The 27,266-nt window shown below is 34.1% G+C and overlaps 1 protein-coding gene across 6 annotated transcripts in view; it reads left to right on the forward strand.

Annotated features, from left to right (window-relative positions):
* LOC145252785 (neuroglian-like) overlaps positions 1–27,266 on the forward strand; it is a 362,878-nt gene that overhangs the window by 108,941 nt on the left and 226,671 nt on the right. For all 6 annotated transcript variants that reach the window (XM_080112730.1, XM_080112733.1, XM_080112729.1 and 3 more), the window contains exon 2: positions 11,289–11,456. The gene's annotated coding sequence lies outside the window, so the exon portion shown is untranslated. The remainder of the gene's footprint in view (positions 1–11,288; positions 11,457–27,266) is intronic.

Raw genomic sequence — 27,266 nt, forward strand, 5'->3', positions numbered from 1 at the left:
TTTTCGTATTCTTTTTTTTATACATTTCCATTCATATATATATATACATATATATATATATATATATATACATATACATATATATATATACATATACATATATATATATATACATATATATATATATATATATATGTGTATATATATATATATATATATATATATATATATATATATATATATATATATATATATATATGAGTAGATAGTAGACAAGCCATGGCTCATTGACTCAGTATTTGTTATATTCTCCCACTCCCTCTCTTTCTCTCAATTATTTAATCACACTTCATTTATCTCATTCGCCTTTTGTGACATCATACCTTGTGCATGATGTGTTTAATTACGATATATATATATATATATATATATATATATATATATATATATATATAGAGAGAGAGAGAGAGAGAGAAAGAGAAATAAAAAAAAGGAACAGATCAAGTTATGGGTTCATCAACGTTTCGTCTTTATTTCGAGACTTCCTCCGAAATTAAGAAAACAAAACACTATTCATCCAGAGGAAGTCTCGAAATAAAGATGAAATGTTGATGAACACATAACTTTGTTCCATTTTTTTTTTATTTCTCTGTTTCGTCGGAATACTATTTCCATTATTCTCATCATATATTACATATATATATATATATATATATATATATGATGAGAATATATATATATATATATATATATATATATATTATACACAAAGGGTTTCCACAAAGTCTGGCTACGTTATGTGGGCACTATATATATATATATATATATATATATATATATATATATATATATATATATATACACACACACAGGGTGCCCACAAAGTCTGGCTACATAATCTACAGGATGCTTCCACACACACATGCATATCTATAACGAGTGGAGTACATTTGTTTAGTCTTTAACTGTTGTTTTCTCAAAAATTAATTATTAAGCAAATAATGTTTATATATAAGTATTCATTTGCATTATTAAGAACTTAGGAAATGTTTTAGTTTTTCTTTACATAGGCCAAAAGGCCACTCGAGGATAAGGATTAAAGAGTGTACAGTAGTCAATGGGACAATGGCGGCAAATATGAACAAGGATTGATAACGTGTGTGAAAATTAGATCGCCCGTTCATTGGAAGATTGTTTAACTCAATCGGTAGAGAAAGAAGCTTCTGCATGTACATCTGTTTAATTTCTGCTGCAGCAATATTTTGTTTGTTTTTGGTGAAGTGAGATAATCTAATTTGCCACTTATTTATGTCACGGATTGCCAAAATGGTAACTGACCCCTGGGGTTATTAAACATGATAGGCATCAACTGCAGATTGTCAGTAAACCATGTTTGGCAATACCAGGAATTAGTAACGACCCTCAGAGGAGTGATGAAATCCTTGGGGTTGAAAAGTGAATTAGTCATCCGTATATTTATTTATTTACTAGTGATGGCGCCTGGCACTGCCCGGTTGTAAAATATGCTTAAATATATTTGAAATTCATGCAGATTTCATATTTATTATTGTAAAGACTTCTTTATTGAACAATATATATATATATATATATATATATATATATATATATATATATATATATATATATATAAATTACCATTAGCGTATGAACGATGCTCTTTGTGGAAACAAATTGAGCTTAGGTATTTGGACAATGACAAAACATTGTTAATTCACTGCCCGCATAGCATATAGCACATTGGTTAGAAGCTCCGACTGTTGTTTGGGTTTTGATCCTGGCATGAGGTAGTTGCTTGTCTAGCCGTACTGATGAGCTATGAAACAGTGAAACAGTACTATATGTGGATAACTATATATATATATATAGTACTGATTTCAAAAGTTAAAAAAAAATGAGTGCTATCAACTAGAATCGAAACCACGCCATTCAGTGCTCCAGACGCGTTCTTTACCATTTGAGTTATTGACAGATAGATAAGAAAGATTTAAAATTAAACCACTTCAAGCTATGAATAGATTTGCGCATGTGCAAAAATAATAGAAATATTTTGGCAAGTTGAAATGAATATTTTACATTTCAACTTGGCGACATATTCCTGTACGACTTGGCGACATATTCCTGATGTATTCATCCATCCAAACAAAGATTTTACTCATTATAAACCATCGTTGGTATATGATTACTATTTCCTGTTAATGTCACTGTTATGTGACCAATAGTTTAAGAGTTTATCAGTTAAATATTTACACATAGACACATCTACTGTTTTATTTATGTAGATTTATTTATTTATTTATGATTGATTAATATTTTAACATTTTGAATTCGAAAGAATGGCTTCTGATTTATGCTTACAAATCATGAACCACCCAAAATATAAATGTTTTTTTTTTGTATAATCAAACATCGAATCCACCCTTCATATTCAAAATACTTGTTGCTTATAAAAAGTTAATCGTGCTTGTAGAACCGTTTTTTTTTTGTTTTTTTTTTTTTTAATTCAGTTTTTAAAAACCATGAATTCATTAAGTTTCAAGACCTGTTTAGGATCTCTTATCGCTACACTATTAACGTTGCTATGAAGTGAAATACATTATGATGTTTATGTATATTTACATTCGCATTATCAACTGCCGAGAACGCTCAATTCTTCTAAAATTATATTGGACTAATATATAACGTGTATTTAAAAAAAAAAATTGCTGTAAATAGTAGTGTATTATTTTGATTCTTTGGACTACTGTTCTCATCTTGAGTATCATTTTTCACAACGTTTCGATCGATGTAACCTCCGACCATCTCCAGGGGTACCTTGTCAAACTTGGGAATGTTTCTGTTGAACTTGGAGATTTGGGCGGAATTTTGAAAGGAAGCCTTTATTTACTTTATGAACATACACCTGAAGACGGTTGAAGGTTGCATCGACTGAAACATTGTGAAAATGACACTCAAGATGAGAACAGTAGTCTGATGAATCCAAATGATACGGATAATCCATCCTCATCTAAAAAATTCAGAAACGTAATGCAGTAATGCAGTTGTGGTTTCTAATTTAAATTGTTATTATTATGCTTTTAATTACAAAAATATTTATAAATATAGGCCAACAGCTACCAGCATTTAAAGCAAATGTTAAACACGATGCTGCTGCTGGTGATGAGGATGGAGGATGATGCTGATGAGGATGCAGATGGTCTTCAGTTTATTTTTATAGATATACATGTTTCTTTTTACTATTGATTAACATAATTGATATAAAAATATATAATCGATTAGTGTAGTAATAGTAGTCGACTTCCTGTTTTTGCCCTGTCCCGTAGAACTGAGCCATTGCGGGCGTGGGGCGAGGTGTCTTCTCGTCCTCACATGCACATCTTCCTTAGTGTGTTAACCTAGTTATATTTCCTAAGGTGAACGCAGACCTCTAAACTCACTACGTTTTGCCTGTCTGACTCATGAAATATAAATCAATATTTCTCGATAGATAGTGATTACTGTTGGTCATTATCAGTAAGAGGGATGTTCAATCATCATCATCATCCTCATCATCATCACTTGAGATTAGGCCGTATAATCCACATGATTACAGACATATGATGTTTTTTTTTTTTTTAGGTATTATTTTGAATCTAACAAGATTAACTGTTTATTCATGTTATTTTCTCTCGTTGGATTTGATTTAGATATTTTTATTTCAGATACATGTTTGCATGCAAATCACTCTCTACATAGAGTTAAGTTAAATTATTGCTTCTGTAACTCTATCATCTTTTTGGGCCTTCTTTTGCACTTTGAATTATTTAAAACTAGCCTAGGTGCCTGGCGTTGCCCGGGTGTTTGGAAGTGTATGTTGAGCAAAAACAAAATAGTGGCAGTAGGCAGGTAGGCTCGAACCCGTATCGCGAAGGAGGAAAAGAACGTGAAAAAAAACAAAAACAAAACCTGACGTCTTTGCTGTTGCGCCCATTGCCAAACTGGAATTGGCGAAAGTTTAAATTAAGGTTAGTCAATCGAAAAGAGGGGATGACTTTCGAAAATATCAGCGAAAAAAAGCGATCCCTCCCTGTAAAAAAGTGCTCAGTTGAGAGTGAAGGTATTAATGTTTTTAGCCAATTTTTCGATATTTGTCACCCGAAGGGTCAAGCTTTAAAATGATACCGATCTTGTGAAAATCTGTCGCCTCTGTAGAAAGTTTAGGCAGACATGCATACATGCATACAAACATACATACATTTAAACAGACAGGTGAGATTTATATTATAGATAAATTAATGTATCACATGTTTTGTTTTTCTAATAAAGAACCACTTTCTTTGGATATCTCTGCTAGTGTAGATATAAATGAATGTTTTAATTGTGAGTATATTTCCATACAAAAACGTTGAAGTATGAAAAGAAAAGGGGTTTAATGCTTTTGTTTTTACAACAAAAAAAGATGTGCAACAATAAACACCTATTATCTAATATATAAAGGCTATATGTTTGTCTGTCTGTCTCCATATTTTCAAACTATTTTTTTTCTTTCTTTTTCCTTACTGTGACGTCAGTTTGTACGCGGCTCGATATTTGCATATATTCGCCATATGCGCGTCCACGCTCTGTTACACTAAGAAAACATTTAAAAAAAACATCAGACAAGATCGTAAACAGTGGCAAATTAAACAGTCAATCCCCATGACGTAATCACTGAAGACTTTACATAAAGACAGCCAGTGTTGAATCTCTTATTGAAAATATAGACGATAAAGCAGGATAGTGAGCAAGTGTGATTCAACTGACTATCCATCTTATTAACCTTTATGAGATGTCCCCTATTTCATTGGCCGGTATTGCTTTTTAACCAAAAACTGCACATACAAATCTGCTTCATTATCAATTTAGGTCAAACAGTAACAAAGGGACACAGCCAATCTCCACAATGGGAGTGAATTTGGTGTATAATGAATAGAGACATGTCATCTCATCGGAAACATCTATATATATAAAAGCGAAAATGTGTGTTTGTATGTATGTGTGTTTGTATGTCTCGCAAAAACTTTCGACACGGGTCATGGATATTCACGAGATTGATATTTTAAACTTCCAACCTTCGCCCAACAAATATCGAAAAATTGGCCAAAAACATTAATTTCTTCACCCTAAAATCATCAGTTTTCTACAGGGAGGGGTCAGCAAAAACCATCCTCTCATGAAAAGTTCGCTTCTACGCATGCATTATACGACATCGGAACATGATTTACTTTAAATATTTGAAAAAGCGACACAATTTCGTCGACGTCGTCTTAGTTCAGTTGCTTAGAGCGCGAGTGGTCATTATCTAAAGGTTTTGTGTTCGAATTGTGGTGTGAGATGTCTTTTTTTTTTTTTTTTCGATTTTTTTTAAATTTTAATATTGAAACAGGGTTATTTAAGCCAGTGTTCTTATTTTTTATTTTTTTGCTTTTATTTTTCAGATTTTTTTAAAGAAGTTTTAACGTTCGTTTTTCTTTTTTTTTTCTTTTTTTGTTTTTCCGATTTTTACATATAACATCGTTCGTTTGCCGTACGTTAGTTTTTTGGGGTGTTTTTTTTTTTGCTTTTATTTTTCAGATTTTTTTAAAAGAAGTTTTAACGTTCGTTGTTTTTTTTTTTTTTCCTTTTTTTTTCCCCGATTTTTACATTTAACATAGTTCGTTTGCCGTACGTTAGTTTTTTGGGGTGTTTTATTTTTTTTTCGATTTTCTTAAGTTTTAACATTTTAATATTTAAAAATATTTACTTTGTTTATTCTTATGTTTTGATCCCCCCCCCCACCTCCGCGCCCGAGCACACACACCTAGTTAAAAGTTAGTCACTTTTCCCATAGCTACCAACGTAATAGATGCACTGAGACTAAAGCTGCTTTCAGGACTGCCAGCAATCACTGTAAAAGAGTAATAAAAAATGCAAGAGAGCTATATGCCCAGTCTGTTAAATCCAAGGTAGCTGATCAGCGGCTTGGTTCCCACCAGTTTTGGCATATAACAAATAGGATCCTGAACAGAAGAAGTGTGCGTTCTATCCCAACCATTATCAATGGACCAGAGGTTATCTCGTCAGCGTCAGACAAGGCCAAACTATTTGCAAAGAACTTTGCAGCTAATTCTACCCTATGCGACGAAGGCCATCAACTCCCCATATTTCCTCCTATAACACAGAACAAGCTAGGTAACATACAAATATCCGTGCATGAGGTCGCCAAGCTAATCAAGAACCTTGATTCCAGTAAAACAACTGGCCCTGATGACATCCCAATTATAGTGTTAAAAAAGCTTCAACCAGAACTCGCTCCCATACTTAGGAAACTATTTAAGCGCTGCCTTAAGGAGAAGTGCTTTCCGACTCCCTGGAAGACCTCATCAGTTTGCCCTGTATTTAAGAATTCAGGTGATAAGTCATCTCCCTCTCAGTACAGACCAATAAGTCTCCTGTGTGTTATGAGTAAGTTGCTGGAATCCATATTAAATAGAGAAATAGTCAACCACCTCAGCAGAAACAACCTTCTTAGTGACACACAATATGGTTTCTACTCTGCAAGATCTACCGCAGATGTGCTGACGGTTATATCACATAGGATTAGTGAATCTCTTGACAAAGGCTTCCTTTCTAGGGCAATTGCTCTTGACATATCAAAGGCCTTCGACAAGGTATGGCATAAGGGTCTACTTCACAAGATTTCCAGCTACGGTATAACTGGAAATGTTTTCTCAATCATTAAATCATTTCTCTCCGATAGGCTCATAAGAGTAGTGGTCGATGGACAAAAATCGGAGGCCTACAATATAAATGCTGGAGTCCCTCAGGGGTCAATCCTGGGCCCAACTCTCTTCCTGATCTACATCAATGACCTCCCTAAACACATACTTAAATCATTCGTTGACATCTATGCTGATGACACGACCATCTACGGCAACACATCAAAGGCTGTAAATGACAAAGTTCTTTCTGATTCTCTCTCCTCTGATCTCGAGCGCATGGTTCAGTGGGGGAAGACGTGGCTGGTTACCTTTAATGCATCCAAAACCAAACTCCTATCCTTACATCATCAACGCTCTGATCCCCATCTGGCATCAATTGTGATGGATGGCTCTCGTCTGGGTGAGGCCCCGTGTTTTGACAAGCTTCTGGGTTTGACCTCAGTATTATTTTAATATCACACAAAAAAAATTATACTCAGTATCATTTTTAATATCACACACAAAAATTATACTCACTATTATTTTAATATCACACAAAAAATTATACTCAGTATCATTTTAATATCACACAAAAAAAAATTATACTCAGTATCATTTTTAATATCACACAAAAAAAATTATACTCAGTATTATTTTAATATCACACAAAAAAATTATACTCAGTATTATTTTAATATCACACAAAAAAAATTATACTCAGTATCATTTTTAATATCACACAAAAAACTTATACTCAGTATTATTTTAATATCACACAAAAAAATTATACTCAGTATAATTTTAATATCACAAAAAAAAATTATACTCAGTATCATTTTTAATATCACACAAAAAAAATTCCTGTAATAATAACCATTGATGAATTCATGAGTTGCATAACACTCGCGCGGACCCCCCCCTCCCGTACTGTGAAATAGCTACGTCAAAAACCGATCAGGTGAGAGGTTTAAAGATAGTTAACCTGAAAACACAAGTACAAAAACAAATTTAAAAGGAGAGAAAAACATTAAAATATTAAACTATGTAAAAATCAGTGCTCTCTCTCTGTGTGTGTATATATATATATATATATATATATATATATATATATATATATATATATATATAGGGGATTAGAACAACAGTCTAAAGAGATGATACGACTTTTAGAAGGCGACCCATTAAAAGGTATTTATATACTTGTTAAAAATATTTAAAATTTACCCCTCTATTAATCTTACCTTTCTACCCGATTTTATTTTATTTTTATTTTATTTTCATTTTATCTTACTTTGTTTATCAACATCAAAAAAGTAACTATTTTCCTTTATATTTTAAATATTTTCCAGATACATCTGCCTTACTGAAAAAATGCTAGGTTTATTTTTGGTGTCTTTAAAAAAAAAACCCACCCCATATTTTTGCTGATGAGGAGACTTTGTTTCAAAAAACTATATAACATTCTTGTCCAAGACTCATTGTCTATCACAATAAAAACATCGTTTCCGAAACGATCATACAATTTATTGATTTTGTTTGTTCTTCCTTGTGAAACCGATTTTTAATTTTAATTATAAATTATCAATCATATATATATATATATATATATATATATATATATATATATATATATATATATATATTGTATTTTGTGTACAGAAAGTTGTTAGATGAGATAAGTTATTGGTACCGTCGGTTTCAAGCCCGATAATTAAGACCGTTTTAGATATTCATATCAAGCTCTCTTCAGCCAATACTCATCATTTGGTAAAGTTTCAAAGGTCACATTGTTGAACTTTGACCCCTTAACAGCGTAATTTTTGATGGAAAACTGATTACAAAGATTTTCCCAAATCTCGGTACCCTGCACATCAAATTTCGAGTCTGTAGACTGAAAATTGACAGAGTTATTGCATAGGGAAATGTACACAGACAGACAGACACACACACACACATATATATCTAAGTGAAAATATGTGTGTGTGTGTGAGTATTGAAAAATCAAAAACTCATTCAGCTTTTTGTATCATGTCACCTGCTATCTATATTTTCATTCATGATGTTGAAGAGAGGATTCGGATGATTGGATTTTCCATATTTCTAGGCCAGCCTTACAAGTTGGAAAACCAAGACTGAATCTTGATCCTTGCTCGTTATGTCTTTGTTTTGTTTTCCTTTCCTTTTTTTCCTCCCATTTTATTTATGTTTGTCTCTATAATTTACGCTTTTTGACGCCCCTCTTCTCCATCAACGAAATAGTCAATTTCACAATTCACTGGTTTATGACACAAATGAAGTGTATAAATTATGTTTTACACAACATAGTAAGTAGATAAAAGTATCATAATAAAAGGAATATGCTGAATCATAAAACCGAATTCTTGCTTGCATCTCAATATACTACTTACGAATATAGATGTGTCAATATTATCAGTATTAGAAAGGCATGTTCACTCACACAGTAACATTCTTTATTACCGCACCCATAAAAGTATTTAAACTGACAATTAGGATGGGCTTTCCAGACTCAAATATTTTGGGTATTGAAAAATACAGAAATTTATCAAAACTTTTGATTTGCATATTTTTGTCATAAAACTTTGTAAATAATTAGTAAATATTATAGCAATCTAAAGCCTCCTTGGGCATCCATGACTGATTATAGCTATTTTCATGGGATATGCACTTGATTATGTTATCAGATTTGGATATTTTTGGTATTGAGAAATACCGAAATTTGTCAAAAAAAAATGACTTCACTTAACTTGAGGCATTGTTCACCCAGAATGAGTTAAGCTGACTTCTTCCATAGAGTTCATAGCATCCTGGATGAATACAGACCATGCACTACGGTTTGCAGTGGCCAAGATAGTGACCGGCAGCCATTTCTTGGATTTGTACTTGGCGGTTGGAAACTGCTTCGTTAATTAAAAATAATTCCCATACCTTCTATGTGAAAAAATGCTTTTTGATTTGAATTTGTCATAAATCTTTCAAAATATATAGGCTGTTTTACTTGGTAATATCAGTTTTTTTTTTTTTTAAATAGCCTTGGCTAAATGCTTACTATCATAAACTATGTAATTGGCCACGCCAAATTTAAATTCTATCAGATTTATTATTCATTTATGAACTGACTAGCAATGCCATGCTTGATCCGGTGATGTATTTATATGCAATTTGTTGCTTTTCTTTTTTTAAACTTTGCCGAAAAAGTAACTCTGTATGGACAAATGCAGAGTTATGCCCCTCTTGCTTTTTTTTTTTTTTTTTTAACTATTTTAACCATTTGAGAATAATTCCGATCCAGACAAAGTATTTTCTCAAAGAAATTAAATTGGATTATATTTTATTCGTTTTAACAATATGTTTCAGTGACCCCCCCCCCCCCCCCAAATAATGAATTAGAAATCACATATTGATTTTGTAGGGAGAAAGCTATCAACGACAGAGAAATGATAAAAAGATTAAATTTATTCTAAGCGTTTATATTGCTGGGAAAGAAATGAACAAACTATTTACCCTCAGCTGTTAGTCAAATAGGAACTCCTCAATTAACTCGTTAACAAGGAATCGTTCACAATATGCAGAAAATACAAGCCTTTTATTGTGCTTCAGCATTAAATAATCCCAAAAGGATTGATATGCTAGAAAACAGCTGAAGCATAAAATTTCTTCAGCAAAGAAAAACCATCTTTTTTTTTTGCTGAACGAAATGGATTTTCTTGGCACTTGAAAGGTCACTCGTACACATATGCAAAGTAATTATAATAGTCACGTTAATATTAGATATAATTTGTGTCATTAAACCTGCAAATAACAGCTAATATAAGACACTATTTTACTCCTTGTACTAAACTTTGCAATGGGTGAAGTCTCACCCATGTTTGCCCTAATTTCTTTTCTCATCTGGGTTTTAAGTGTTTTCTAACATATAGACTCGTCATTTTCTTAAAAACATATATAAGATATATTTGGACTCAAATCTGATGAATCTGAACATTTTTGTTATAGTACTAACCGTATCTACTCCATCTTGCCTAGGATGTTTCACATTAGCAGTTGTCTGAGTGAGAGAAATAGTATTTTTAAAAATATAAATTGTAATGAAGTATGTTCTTATATTGCCAATAACATAGTGTAACAATAACAAATCAAAATTGGCGACTGAGAAATAAAGTTGAAGTTAGCAGCTTATATGCTATTTGGTACTGACTTTCAGCAGTATGAAAGTCAAGGAGATAATTCAAACTTTTTAATTCAAGTAAATGTCTTTTTTAATGGTGACCAGAAAACCTTTGCCAATAAAACTTGAATTTATTTTTTAAAAACAAAAATACTGGATGATTTTACATAAATTTTGATGTACTGTTTTTTTTGTTTTTTTTTTTACCATAACAAGTAAGTGCATAATAAAGTTTTTGTGCTATTTTCTTTTTTAAGAGCAATATTCTTAAGCGGTTAACCTGGCAGATAACAAAAGATCTTAATCAATATTTTATTTCGTTTTAACTAATTTTTTTTCTTTTCGTATTAACATGCATTTCACAATTTATGCTCTAATTTAGTTTTAATTGTACTGTTATAATATATTTTATAATTGTATTTCTTTTCTTTTTTAATCTGTTTCAGAAGTTGATTTACCTTGTCAAGTAACCTCACAGGACCAATTAATACTTTAAGAAGAATCTCATCATCAAAACAAAAGAGAAATGAGGATTATTGCCCAGTAAGCTTGGATGATATTTCTACTAAAGGATTTATGAGCATTTCACAACCTCATAAAGGTTTTGCTTTTTGGTGAGTTCAAATTTCATTTCTTTAATTATTTGTCTGCAAAACTTTTAAATCTTCAAGCTATATTTTTCGATGTGTCCAACCGTCTCTATAAGAGGTTCCATCTATCTGTCCGTTGACCCGTAAATGGCATTCTTCGTGTGACACAAAATAGCATTTTTTGTCTTACACGCTTTTGTTTGAAATGACATTTTTGGTCTGTCATGCTTATGCTTAAAATAGCAATTTGGTCTATCATGATTATGTTTGAAATAGCAATTTTGGTCTGTCATGCTTACATTTAAATTAGTAATTTGGTCTGCCATGCTTACGTTTTAAATAGCAATTTGGTCTGCCATGCTTAGGTTTGAAATAGCAATTTGGTCTGTCATGATGTTTGAAATAGCATTTTTGGTCTATCATGCTTACATTTAAAAATAGCAGTTTTTGGTCTGTTGTGATGTTTGAAATAGCATTTTTGGTTTGTTATGTTTATGGTTAAAATAGCACTTTTTGGTCAGTTGGGCTGATGTGTATCCCCGGGCAAGGTGAGCTCTTGGAGCACTCATCTAAATAAGTGTGCTTATGGGATTTGTATTTTTCAGTTTTGTCAGACAAAAACCTCATTCTGCAAGTACTCCACTCTATGTAAGAAAACGGATGGCATCTCTAATTTTTTCAAAAATAAACATGTTAGTTGCTTAAGAACTGGATTTGTGGTTTTGCTTGGTATGAGAATTCTTTGCTGCAACACTGTCTCAAAAGTTTCACAAAAAATAACAATCGTCTAGCTACAACCACTATCAACAATTTCCTCCACTCTCTATCTGTGCTTGAATCTAAATGTGGATTCCATGAACTAAGCTTCTTTCCTACAACTGCCCGTCTGTGGAACTCTGTTCTGCTGACCTGCTTTTCAGCTGACTACAATATGGCTGTCTTCAAGATCAATGTAAACAAGTTTTTGCTGAGCTGTCCCCTTAAATAATCAAATTATACTAAATTGCTACTATTAACAATTACTACACTGTTGTCCTGATGACTACATTAACTCTTATTCCTGAGTGGCCTTTGGGTGTCAAAAATGTGGTGCCCCCCCTCCCTGTGAGGGGAAAAAAAAAAAAAAAAAAAAAAAATCAAACAACAACTTTGAACCAGTACGAACGAATGGGACAATCACAGCCTGTTTAGCAAACGCACATATGTATGTTCATAATTGTACTAAATTGTCCTGGAATAGATGGCACTGTGGTGATTTCTATTCTCAAAAAAAAAAAAAAAAAAATTTAGTTCTTGCACCAGAAAAAAAAAATAGGGATTGTACTTAAAGGTAAATGCAGAAAGTTGAATTAGAGTGACAGCTTGTCAAGAAAAAGAATAACAACCATGTATAGTAATTGAACAATTTTACTTTATTATTAAACTAGCCTGGGTGCCCGGCGTTGCCTGGGTGTTTGGAGGAGTGTGTTGAGCAAAAAAAAAAAAAAAAAGTGGTAGTAGGCAGGCAGGCTTGAACCCGTGAATGTGGATAGAGGTGTCAAAAAAATGGTATTAGCATGGGGATGGAATCAAAACAACAGTAGGCAGACAGGGTGAAGAGAGGTGTTAAGAAAAAGTGGTAGTAGGCAGGTAGGCAGACTCGAACCCGTGACTTGAAGGCGGAAAAGAAAGTGAAATGTCTCCATGACGTGACCAAAAGTAAAACACGTTGAAATTAACCGAAGTGACTCCAATGGTGATGATGACTTGCTAAAATGTCGGCGAAAAAAATCGACCCTTCCTTGTACAAAGCGGCCGAGTTTAGAGTGAAGGAATTAATGTTTTTGGACAATTTTTTGATATTTGTTGTCAGAGACGTTGAGCTTCAAAATGATGCTGATCTTGTCAGGATCCATCACCTCTGTCAAAACTTTTTATGAGACATACAAACATACATACATACATTTAAACAGACAGGTGAGATTTATATTATAGACTAGTCTGGGTGCTCAGTGTTGTCCGGGTGTTTGGAGGTGTGTGTTGAGCAAAAAAAAGTGGTAGTAGGCAGGCAGGCTTAAATCTGTACCACAAAGGAGGCAAAGAACGTGGAAAAAAAGTCTTTGCTGTTGTGCCCATTGCCAAACCGGAAGTGACGAATGTTTAAAAGCTAGTCAATCAAAAAGAGGGGATGACTTTCGAAAATATCGGCGAAAAAAGTGACCCCTCCCTGTAGAAAAGTGTCCAGTTGATGATGAAGGAATTAATGTTTTTAGGATAAGGATTAAATAGTATACAGTGGTCAAACAGACAATATCATAGTAATTGCTACAAGTGTAAATTTGGTAACTTGGATTACTTAAGGGGAACGGCTCATCAAGAAGTTGTTTACATTGGACTTGAAGGCAGCCATATTGTATTCAACTGGAGAGCAGGTAAATGGAAGAGAGTTCTACAGGTGTAGAAAGAAACTTTGTTCATGGAATCTACTTTTAGGTTCATGGAATCTACTTTTAGGTAGGTTTAGGTACAGATAAAGAGTCAGAGAAATTATTGATAGTGTTTACAGCCAAATGAGTGTTTCTCGTGAATGTTTGGCGAGGGGGGACCATAGATTGGAGCCCAGATGAGCACTTGCCATGAAAATAACGATAAAACAGAGATAGGCTTGCAACGTCTCTTCTGTGAGAAAGAGGTTTTTTTTAATTTATTATTGAAAATTATGCTAAGAAAGCAGATTTGATTTCTGATTTTGCAGTTTTGTGATTCATCTGCAATTGTGCGCTTGTGGGAAATTAATCTCGTTCCATTTTAAATAGACTTTTTTTATTTGCTGGTATAAGGTAGAGTAGCAATCGATAAATGAGTCGTCCAAACTTTTGCACTCTGATCCGAAAGAATCTGGTTCTATGCATTTAAATTAATTAAATATTAATTTGAATATTAACGTCGCACTGTTAATAATTTTAACTTTTGATCATTTTCCTCTTGCTTATGCACTTATTAAAACACGCTATTTTTTTAATAGTATTTTCAAGTTAAATTAAATTTTTACGATATCTTTTTTTTTATTGAATTGTTAGGTGAAAGTACAAAATAGTTACAAAACACCCTCCTCTCCCCATGTTAAGAATGGCTTTCTAAATAATAACATTATTATTTCAGCATGGTTCAATAAGTGCACAAGTACCCATTTTCCTCTTGTTTGATTTCTAAAACTTCCTCCTGATCCAAAGCAACGATAATTCAACCATTCAAAAATAATAAGTTTTTTTTTTACATGGGGGTTACCACTTATCAAGACCCAGATAAAGGTTAAGTATTGGGTAGATGGTGAGACAACATGATCAGTTATGGCGGAATTTGGTTAAGGCTAGATCATCTAAATATGTTACTCAATATGAATTAATCCGTATTAGATTTGAAGCTGATCATGTTATAGTTAGTCAGGAAGCACACACATGGAATTGCGTTCCACAAATTCTAGGAAAGAAGCTCTACTCATAGAATTTTCATTTAGCTTTGGGCACAGATAAAGAGTGAAGAAAGCTGTTGGCAGTTGTTTCAGCTAGGGGAGTAATTTTTTTGTGAACGTTTTATGGAAAGGGATCATAGATTGGAGCTCAGTCGAGCACCTACCATAAAAGTATCGATAGAGCAGAGATAGACTTGCAGCGTCTCTTCCGTGAGGAAGGAGAAGTTGCTTTTGCTTGCATGATTTCTGGCATTCCGTCTTACATTTTTAGCCGCATAAATTCAATTATATCTACTTATCAAATTTATTTTAATGTATGAAAAAAAAAAAAAGAAGTTTCCAAACTTTAATCAGATTGAAACCTTAGATGGACTTTTTTTTTTTTTTAAATCAAAATGTTAAACATAAAAAAGTATAAAAACCGTTCACTGCACAACGTTTCTTCATAATTTATGTATGATATATTGATTTATTTTTTTTTTTGCTGCATGTCCTTTTCATTAATTTCTGCATATTTTTCCTCTTGTTTATGCTTGTTGCTCTTGATTTTAATAAAAAGACAATATTGTTGCAACGTTTCACGTCGAAATGCTTATTAATGATGCATACGCTTTGTTCGTTTTGTCCTTGTATTTTTCATTTAATGTAAAACATATTTTCAGAATGAATTGGTTAAATTAAAAAAAAATAATTCATGACATTTTAGGGGATCTATCTGATGAAAGAGAATTTCATTTGTATATTCCTATTATATACAAGCATTTCGGCCCGGCGTTGCCCGGGTGTTTGGAGGTGCATGTTGAGCAAAAAAAAAAAAAAAAAAGTGGTCACTTTTTTTAAACTTTGACCCCTATTATGACCCCTTAACATTTATTGTTTTGGGCTCAAATCAAGTTATTAAGTTAGATCCATGTCCAAGGAACCTATATCTAAAATTTCAAGTGTTTAGACCCAAAATTGTCAGAGGAGTTTGGTAGAGTTCTCAAAGCTCAAATCGTTGAACTTTGACCCCTTAACAGCGAAATTTCTCGCCGAAACCTGATCACATCGATTTTCCCAAATCTCAGTACTCTGTATATCAAATTTCGAGTTTATAGACTAAAAATTGACAGTTATTGCGTAGGGAAATGTACACACACACACACACACACACACACACAAACACACTTTCACTTTTATAGATATATAGACTAGCATTTCGGCCCGGCGTTGCCCAGGTGTTTGGATGCGTATGCTGAGCAAAAAAAGAAAAACGGTCAATTTTTTTAACTTTGACCCCTATTATGACCCCCTTAACATTTATTGTTTTGGGCCGAAATCTAGTTATTAAGTTAGATCCATGTCCAATGAACCTATATCTAAAATTTCAAGTGTTTAGACCCAAAATTGTCAGAGGAGTTTGGTAGAGTTCTCAAAGGTCAAATTGTTGAACTTTGACTCCTTAACAGCCAAATTTCTGGCCGAAAACCGATCACATCGATTTTCCCAAATCTCAGTACTCTGTATATCAAATTTTGAGTCTGTAGACTTAAAATTGACAGTTATTGCATAGGGAAATGTACACAGACAGACAGACACTTTCACTTTTATAGATGCAACAAAAATATATAGGTATACATAAATATATATGGAAACAATTTTGTGTTTGCTGTAACCTTTTTACGCAAATATTACGCAAGTATAAATCATGTAGAATATCTGCATGAATATAATTACATGTAATAATTAACTAAAGATGATCATCCCATAAGAAAACTGAAAAAACTAATAGGGAATTAATTAAAATAAATGTTTAAAAGAATATGCAAATTAGCTAGATCTTTTGCTAGTGAATGCAATTCCACAACCAATATATAAGAAAATTGTATTTATTTTTTAAATAAAATGAGAAAAGAGTTTTTAATATGAATATCAATACACGCAAAAGAAACGCGCATTTATAGGAGTATAGATAGATAGATTCTGCAAGATTGTTATAGAGGGCAGCTTTTAATAATAAAAAAAAAATAAAGACGTCATAGACAATGTAGAACTCATATAAAAAACAAAGTAAATACTGGCAGGTCAACATCCAGAATAAAAAGGGCCTCTCAACCTGTTTATACACCTGACAGGAAGCAACAAACAATGGTATAAAACTTATCTCTGGAAGTGACATTTCAGCCATGATAGAGGCCGACCAAGGTCAGACGTCAGGCCTTGATGAAAGAAGTCCTGGCCCCCAATCTTCATCATTTGTAGCAACTATCACTACTGCTATCACTACTCCAAGTTTGAAAAGTGGAGCGAAACAGCAAATGAAGTCCTGGCCAAGAAATAACGAGCAGTCTTGTGTGTGTTTGTGTGTGTCCAGCTAAAAGTTAAAAACTATAAAACAAGCACACACAAAGTTGGTATATTTTTAATCAGTGGTTGAATAATATCTAAAAATAAAAAGTTATTTTGTACTCAACTAGATCATATTTAATCGAGAGGATTCTTTTTTTTTTTTTTTTTCCCCCCAGTCATTTCGAATGTCATCGATAATATAAATATCACATGTCTGTTTAAATGTATGTATGTATGTTTGTATGCCTGCCTAAACCTTTTGACAGAGGCGACGTATTTTCACAGGATCAGTATCGTTTTAAAGCTCAACCCTTTTGGAGGACAAATATCGAAAAATTGGCCAAAAACATTATTTTTTTCATCCTCAACTGAGCACTTTTCTACAGGGAGGGGTCGCTTTTTTTCGCTGATATTTCCAAAAGCCATGCCTTAATTTAAACCGTCGTCACTTCTGGTTTGACGATGGACACAACAGCAAAGACGTCATTTTTTTTTATCATTATCTTTTTCTCTGTTGCGGTTCGAGCCTGCCTGCCTGCTAATACTTTTCTTTTTGATCAACACACACTTTCAAACACCCGGGCAACTCCGGGAACTCAGGCTAGTCTAATATATAAATGGCTATATATATATATCTGTCTGTCTCCATATTTTCAAACTCTATCTCCTCCAAAACTAAAAGTCATAGAGCAGCGCTAGAGGTCTGAAATGATTGATTTTTTACTGGCCATTCTTTTATGGGTCTTTAGCTGGTTAAAATAGTTTTTAAGGTGTCAAAAATGGGTCAAAATTAAAAAAAAAACTTGTTATACATTTTGTACATTCATCTTAGTTTATTTTTAATTTTTAATTGGTTCATATGCATGTCACGTTGATACAGTGGTAACGTCACCAGCTTTGAATGCTACAGTTTCAGTTTCGATTTGAACTCATGGCACTCAAATAGTTTTTTTTTCTTATTACTTTTGAAATCACAACTCTATAATAATATATACAAAATCTGGACAAATTAAAATATCATATTTAAGCGTATTTTATGCCCGGGCAAAGCTGAGCTCCTCCCACCCCAACCCCCTGTCTATTATATAAAGTATACTTGCAAGATTTACATTAAGAGAGAAGAATGGGCTAGCTGGAGGTGAAAGAGGGGGAGTAAAAGGATGTGGAATAACTGAGAAGGGTGAAAGTGAGAAAGAAAGTTGGAGAAAGAGAAATACATTTTAATATGAATATAAAGATGTTACACACTTTTAGAGCTACTACATTGAGATGTAGGGGAGGCTGCAACACTTATGCAAGATTACTTGACTTGTTCTTGAGTCCCAATTTATAATACGGAGTGTAATCTCCAACCTGTTTTTAATCTATGGGGGTAGCATGGTTAATAGAAATGAGAGCGTACTATCCCTGTGGATTAAATGAAGGGTTCCATTTGAAATACCGTTCAGATTGCCGAGTTCGACAGAAAGATTGCAGAGTTTGACAAGATACTCGTGAAGAAGGTTGTAAGTTACATCTGTAGAAGCATTGTGAGAATAACACTGAAGATGAGAACAGACGACAAACAATCCAAATAATACATATTATAAACCCTAATCTGAATATATATATATATATATATATATATATATATATATATATAAATATACCTGAAGAAGGTCGGAGGTTATATCGACCGGAACGTTGTGAGAATAACACTTAAGATTAGAACAGTAGCCTGAAAAATTCAAATAGTGTATATATCTATAAAAGTGAGAATGTGTGTGTGAGTACACTTCTCAACCTATATACTCAATGAATTTTTGATCTAAAGACTTGAAATTTGGTATATAGAGTATTCAGACATGTGGAACACGTTTTAATCGGTTTTCATCTGAAAATAAGGTCTGCTAAGGGATCAAAATTGAAAAATTGGTATTTGGAGTCATCGGATTTTTATCTGTTTCTGAACTGTTTCACGACTGTGCATGCGCAAATCATTCACATTATGTTAAGAATAAGTAGGCTTGAAAATACTTTAAAGATTGCGTCAAGCTGGCCTAATGGTTATCGTACTTGACTCACTGTTTTTAGGTTTTGATTCCGATCTCAGCTTAAGTATTTTTATTTTTTACTTACAACAAGTGAACTGTTTAGAATAACATATGTCTCAGTTTCTTTCCATTTTTTTTTTATTTCATTTTTTATCTAAGGAATCCAACTTTACGTTTCATACCGGGCAAAACCGGGTACTTCCTCTAGTACAAATATAAAGGAATGCGGCAAAACAACTTTAGCTGTTTAATCTCAAACCCAAAATTTAAGCAAAATTGTATCAGTATCAGTACTGTAATCTTTGTACTCGATTTTGACGAAATAAGGTCACTTGTTTTTATTGAAAGATTTTCTGTAAAAAAAAAAAAAGATGCTATAAAAATTTTTTTCTTTTGTAATTTAAGCTGTAGCAATTGCATTTTTATTTTTTGTTCTTTTCACTTCATGCTATATTGTTGCTTTCTGTTCAACTACCTGTTTGGATTCCATGGAAAATGAGATCCAATCTAAACTAGAAAAGTGACTTTTACATGTTAGCCTATTTGTGTTTTAGATGTACAGTCTTAATATACACCAATATTTACTACTACATATTGTTATATATATATATATATATATATATATAAATGGAGTTAAAGGAAGAGAATAAAATCAATTCTATATATGCATGTATGTATATATGCATGTATGTATATATGCATGTATGTATATATGCGTGTATGTATATATGTGTGTATGTATATATGCATGTATGTATATATGTATATATATGTATATATGCATGTATGTATATATGTATATATATATGCATGTATGTATATATGTATATATATATATGTATGTATGTATATATGTATATATATATGCATGTATGTATATATATATATATATATATATGCATATGTATGTGTATGTATATATGTGTATATGTATGTATATATGTATATATGTGTATATGTATGTATGTATGTATATATATATATATATATATATATATATATATATATACATATATATATACATATATATATATATATATATATATATGTAGAGGTAGAGAGGGTTCCCGTAAGCCATGGTGAAGGCAACCTTTCTAGGAGAAGCAAATCTCTGATTTAAAAAACCATAAAGTGGAAGACCAGTACCCGCATTAAGCAGGTCTGCAGTTTAATCTGTTGCTGGCTATCTTGCTCTTGCTTGTTGCTGGATCTCAACATTTTGAACTGAGAGAGAGACTTAGCTGTCGTACAAAGCTAAGACTCTGTAACATCATATTTGTATAGATACTCCCTCAGAGATTTGGGCTCATGGATTTTAAATGTCTGTGGGAGTGGCACTCGTCTGACAAGACGTTGCAATTATCATATATATGTATGCATATATAAATATGTATGTATATAAATATGAGGTGCAGAGGAGGTTGCGAAACGTACAGGATGAATGGTAGAGGCAGAAAGCTGAGGAAATGCAGCTTGCCACGGATTCTAACAACACCAAGGTCTTATACAGCCTACTGCATGCGGTTTACGGACTATCCAGATCACTTACCACTCCATTGCGCTCGAGGGATGGTGGGGATCTTCTTCAAAACCTTGCCAACATTCTTCATAGATGGAGGGAGCATTTTGATGACCTCTTGAACTGGCCTTCTTATGTTGATCAGGAGTTTGTTAGGTCGATTCCTAGCAATCTGGTCAAGGATATCTTGGCAGAGGTTCCCTCTCTCCAGGAGGTTGAAGCATCTGTCCATAAGCTGAACAAAGGAAAGTCCCCTGACCTGAATCAGTTGCATGCAGAGATCTTTAAATGTTCTGGGCCCAAGGTAATGCAATGCTTGGCAGACTTGTTGCAGACTGCTTGGCATGATGAGTGTGTTCCACAGGATTGGCGGGATGAATTGATGGTGGTGCTATACAAGGGGAAGGGTACCAGAGATGAATGTGGAAACTATCGAGGCATCTCTTTGCTGTCAGTAGTCGGTAAGGTGCTTTGTAGGATCATGCTAAATAGAATGCTGGAGCACATTGCTGACGATGTTTTGCCTGAGTCGCAGCGTGGTTTCAGAAGATGTCAAGGAACAGTGGATATGATTTTTACAGCCAGGCAACTACAGGAGAAATGTATAGAACAGCAAAAGGGTCTGTATCAGGTGTTCATCGATTTAACTAAGGCCTTTGATACAGTCAATAGGGATGCTTTGTGGGAGATTCTAAAAAAGCTTGGCTGTCCTGATTAGTTTGTAACCATCTTAAAGCTTTCCACGATGATATGAAGGCTGTGATCAACGTTGGGGGAAAACTGGCTGATCCTATTTCAGTAGAAATTGGTGTTAAGCAGGGAGGCATTCCAGCACCCACACTCTTTGCTTTGTATTTCACCATGGTCTTTCGGATGGCATTCAGAGGTTGCTCTGATGGTGTCTATATTCGCTACCGAACTACTGGGGGGGGGGGTCAACATTAGGCACTTCAATGCAAGTACAAAAGTACTCACCAACACGATTCGTGACTTGCTCTATGAGGATGACTGTGATCTGGTGGCTCATATGAGGGGCTGATATGCAGCATCTTGTGGATGCCTTTCTGGTTGCCTGCAGCGCATTGGGGCTGGCTATCAGTCTGAAAAAAAAAAAAAAAAACTCGTAATGTATCAGCCTGTGTCAGGCATGCTATACTATGAACCATCAATTTATGTCTATGGGTCGAAGATAGCAGTTGTTGCTAAGTTTGAATACTTGGGTAGCACACTAAGTATGTCTGGTGCCCTGGATGATGAGGTATCATTACGGATCAGCAGGGCAAGTGATGCTTTTGGAAAGTTGGAGAAGCGTTTGTGGAGCTGTCGTGGAATCTCGCTGCCAACAAAGATGATGGTTTATGCCGCATGTGTTCTCTTTGCTCGTCTCTATGCCTGTGAAACTTGGACAACGTAAAGGAAGCATTTGAGACGTCTCGAGTGGTTTCACCAGATGTGCCTATGGCGAATCTGAGGTGTGGGCTGGCAAATGTATGTCAGTGATGTTGAGGTTCTTGAACGAACCCAATGTCTAAGCATTGAAGCTTTTATTATCAAACATAGACTGAGATGGAGTGGTCATGTGTTAAGGATGTTAGACAGTCGACTTCCCAAACAATTCCTTTATGGCGAGCTTGCCGAGAGAAGGCGTCTGGCTCAAAAACCTAAAATACGGTTCAAGGATTGTTTGAGGTCCACCTTGAAAAAATGTGAGATGGATGAGAAAACCTGGGAGTCTTGCTTTGGATTGTGGAGAGTGGAGAAGGGCCTTGCGGGGAGGTGTGGGCAAGTTTGAGACTGATCGAACTGAGTATGAATGACTGAAGCGTGATATTCGGAAAGGGAATGTGCAAGATGTAGTTGATGAGCTGGGGCGCCAAATTGGTCTGGAGTGTGGGGTGTGCAGGAGATTATGTCTGAGCAGAGCTGGGCTGATAAGCCACAAGAATACTCATCAGCGCAGTTGGACACAAAACAGTCTTGTGTTGCCAGATCTAACTTGTGTCAACTGCGGGCGGACATGCAAAACAGCGGGCGGTTTGAAACGGCATTTGAATGTTCATAGAAGTGATCATCCAGAACGTTCTGCTAGTGGCGCTCATGTTTGCACCATGTGTGCCAAAGAATGCCAGAGTTTGCCAGGGCTTAAAAGCCACTTTCGTGTGGTTCATCACTGATCTGTCTTCATGTTTCAATTTTTTAATGCTATATCAAGTAATGGCAATATTCGAGAAAGAATATGTCAAGTTTTATACTAGATCTGCTTAAGATGTTATTGTCACCCAGCATATGCACTGCTTCTTTGAGTTGTCTCACTCTTCCCCCGTTCTTCTTTGTTTATAATTTTTACTTTGTACCATAAGGGTAGATGACTTCCCCTTGAACTCAATATGTGGTTATCCATACCCGACTTTTCAATCTCTCCATAAGCTAATGCACTGATGTAGGGGAGGCCGCCAATCCTTTTCCAGGATTACTTCACTTGCTCTTAATTCTCATCTTATAATGCTGCATATTTAGCAAAGGGGCATCAAGTACCAATTTTAATGTTTTTTGGTATGAACTAATTGGCAATTGAACCCTGGGTATCCCGGTTTATTAACAACCACTACCACACTTACCGTTGTATCAAATTGGTAGGTTTATTACTGTGCAACTATTTTAACTGTTTTATGGAGATGGACCTTTTGTTGAAATTTGATAGTGCTCGTAATACTTGACTCTTTACAATTTTTTCAAAGAAATGAGCTGAGAATTTGAATCTTTGCTGTTTGCAGGGATAATCAGTAGCTTTCAAGAGGTCAAACTTTAAGAAGATTTATTAACAACCACTGTTACTATTGTGCCAAATTGGCCGGTTTATTAGTATGCATTTTAACAGTTTTATATAGATTTTATCTGTGCCTAAATCCAAACGTAGATTTCATGAGCCAAAGCTTCTTTCTTAGAACTGCAAGCCAGTGGAACTCTCTGCCGCTTGCCTGTTTCCCACCTGACTACAACTTGGACGTCTTCAAGTCCAACATAAACAAACTTCTGACAAACCGCCCCCTTAAGTAAGACACTCTATCAAAACCCCCAATACTAATGATTACTACAATACTATCACATTGATTACTGTACACGCAATAACCCTTATCCCTGAGTGGCCTTCGGCCTTGATAAGTGGTGACCTTCATGTAAAAAAAAAAAAAAAAAAAAAAAGGTACGATTTCCCCCACTTTCTAACTGTTCCTAAATCTAAACGCAGATTCCATGAACAAAGCTTCTTTCTCAGAACTGCTCGTTTGTGGAACACTGTTCTGCTGGCCTGCTTTCCAGTTGAATACAACATGGTAACCTTCAAATCCAATGTAAACAAATTTTTGTTGAGCTGCCCCCATAAATAATCAAATTCTACCCAATTTACACCATTAATGATTACTGCATTATCGCCTTGCATTCATTAACCCTTATCCTCGAGTGGCCTTCGGGTCTTGATAAGTGGTGACTCCCAAGTAAAAAAAAAAAAAAAAATGTTGAAATTTGATAGTTTAATAACTTGTTTGAATTGTGATTAGTTCAGAAAGATGATATAAACACATGGAAGAATTGTGTTTTGTCCAGCCAGTGTGAATAACACAATTGGTTTATATTGTATGGAGTTTAAGAATTCTATTCGAAGCTGATCAATAAGCATGGAACAGATTCTTTTTATGAGTAGAACATGCTCATCCAGCTATTGGCAAAAGTAAAACTAATATTCGACACAAGGACAAATTAAAAAAAAGAAGAAATCTTAATAAAGTGAGCACTCGGAGAATGTCTACATGCACCATATTTATTTAATATAATTGTTGATCAACCATAGATATTCAAATCCGTAAACAATTTTACTGAATCTGCAATGACTTATGTATCTTGCAGAGAAAATGAGTCGGAGTTGCGAGTTAGCGATTGTGTAATGAAATGACGTCATTGTAAAGACAAAAGACTATAAAAAGGAGAGAGAGCATGTTAGAGAAGATGATCATGTGTGATACGTCCCGGCCATAATGAGAAGTCATGCATGGCGGGAGCAAAGGAAATAAATTGTGTTGTTACACAAAACAAAACAAAAAAGAAAAAGGAGTTGAGTTATTACTATGTCTCCTTTGCGGCTGAAACTATGCGTCCCATCTACGTGTGCACAATGGTACAATTGTTGCAAATCTCGAGCTCGGAAATTATTTAAAAATTTTATTTTTTATTTTTCTGTACTGATATAAATTAATTATGCTGGCTACAAAATAAAGAATGAATTTAATAATACCAAACATTAAATATATAGCAGTGCTCAATACAATTACAGTGCTCAGTAAAAATGAACCAGAAACGGGAAATTGAAAGCTAGCGACATTTATTTATTTTTAATTTATTTAATTTTTATATAATATATATATATATATATATATATATATATCAGTTCATTATCTGTTGCTCTCTCTTTCTCTATCTATCTATCTATCTATCTCTCAAGAGTTAGAGAGAGAGAGAGAATGAACTGATAGTATCCATTTTGTTTTGTGCTGATGTCCCTTTAGTGTTTTATATAAATTAAAACGAGACTACGTCAGCTTCAGCACCATACCATGAAAGTAAAACTTTGCACCTGCTCTGTATCTAGGGGTCCATTTTAATAGTTCCCCACTTTTATTTGGGGTCAATGCAGTACTTAATCCCTGCCCCCATACATATTTAGGTAGTGTTTATATTTATCATGGGTAAAAGATGTCCTGCTGTGGTTATAGTAGCATTTCTTAAAAGTGCCCTCAGTAGAACCCAATTTGTCTAGTTTAACCTCACCTTTCACTACTATTGTCACTAATTGCGTGTGTGTTTGTTTAGTGTCTGTAAGTATTTAATAATTATTATAGTAAATAATTAGGTCAGCCCCTTTAAGAAACTCGTTTCTTATCGTTGAGCATTTTCAGTGGAATTAAGTTGGTCAATTTCGCTATTATGATTAGATCACTCTGACTGACGTAAAAAAACATTTAAAAATAAAATGTTTAAATTTTAACATTATTTCACGTGGTTAACGGTAGCCGAATGGATATGGTCCTTGCTAATGAAGCCAGAGATGGCTTCTGTTGCCGGGTTCGAATCTATCGATTGATGTTAATCATGACACCCTGCACTGAAGATTCCTGAAAGGATGAAACACTAGTAGTATTATAGTAAATAATTATATATATATATATATATATATATATATATATATTAGTGCTTGTCTATAAATGGACCGAAAAAAATTTTTTACAAGAAAAATCTAAAAACAATCTTTATAATGTACGTACTTGTCACTGCATGAAGATGTCATATTCCAAAAATCACATAAATTGATCAACATTTTTTTTATTTTTTTTTTATTAAGAAAATCAAATATTATCACACGGTTTATCGAAGATTTGCTCCACGCCATCTTGTTTGAAAGCTAACGACATTAACGACATCTGGAGGAAATATGGGATCAACAAGGGCAGACAATTGACTTTTTTTTATTTATTTTTTTCCTTAAATGTCGAAAACACTTTTTTTTTTTTAAATACAAAATAATAAATTAACTTATTTAATGAATAAATAAATTGAGTTCTTTTTATAAAGAGAATGTCGAAAACACTAGGGGGAGGGGTTAATGTAATTTATCATTTCGTATTTGTATTATAAAAAAGTGTTTTCGGCATTTAGTTTTTCATGTTCGCTTTTGCAGACCATTTATTAGTTAAACAGTTGTGTACAAATTCCAAGAGCGATAGGAGCCTTCTATCATGTCTAAAAGCAACACAATGTTCAACAAGCGATTTCAGAGATGCATCGCTGTACAACTCATGCTCTTTATCAATCCAAGTTATGACAACAGGACCATTGTCAGCACCCTCAAAATGCAAATCCGGACGGTTCAGTGCTTGAAGACACAGCTCAAGGCATTGTATGACCCACGGTTATAGTTTTTGGTATGGTTTCAAATGAAGGCCACATCATGCCATTTCACATCTTCAAAGTGAGCTTGAACGTCAACACCAAAGTGTACTTGGATGTGCTGAAGAGTATGGTGATCCCCTGGTGCAATCAAGTGGCCATTGGTAAACCCTGGTTGTGGCAGCAGGACTTGGCACCAGCCCACAAGTCCAAAGAGACCCAGGCTTGGCTTAAGAAGGAATGCTATGACTTTGTATCCTTCTCTCACTGTCCTCCCTTGACCATAACCCGCTGGACTACTTTGTTTGGTCATACGTCAAGAATATCATCAACATGACCTCCTACAACACCAAAGCCAGCCTGATCGCTGCCATCCACCGAGTATTTGCCGAACTACCACCAGCACTTGTGGAAAAGGCATGCTCCCAGTTCCGGACCCATATTGAAGCAGTGACTGAATAGATGTCAGCTCTACTACATAATCAAGTTACCTGAATTGATTTTTTTAATAAAAATTTTAAAATAAAGCTGTAGTGTTGTTTTCTTTGGGGTAACAACTTTATCGT

This window comes from Euprymna scolopes, chromosome 29 (genome assembly GCF_053919585.1).
Source record: "Euprymna scolopes isolate OS-2025 chromosome 29, ASM5391958v1, whole genome shotgun sequence".
Taxonomy (NCBI): domain Eukaryota; kingdom Metazoa; phylum Mollusca; class Cephalopoda; order Sepiida; family Sepiolidae; genus Euprymna; species Euprymna scolopes.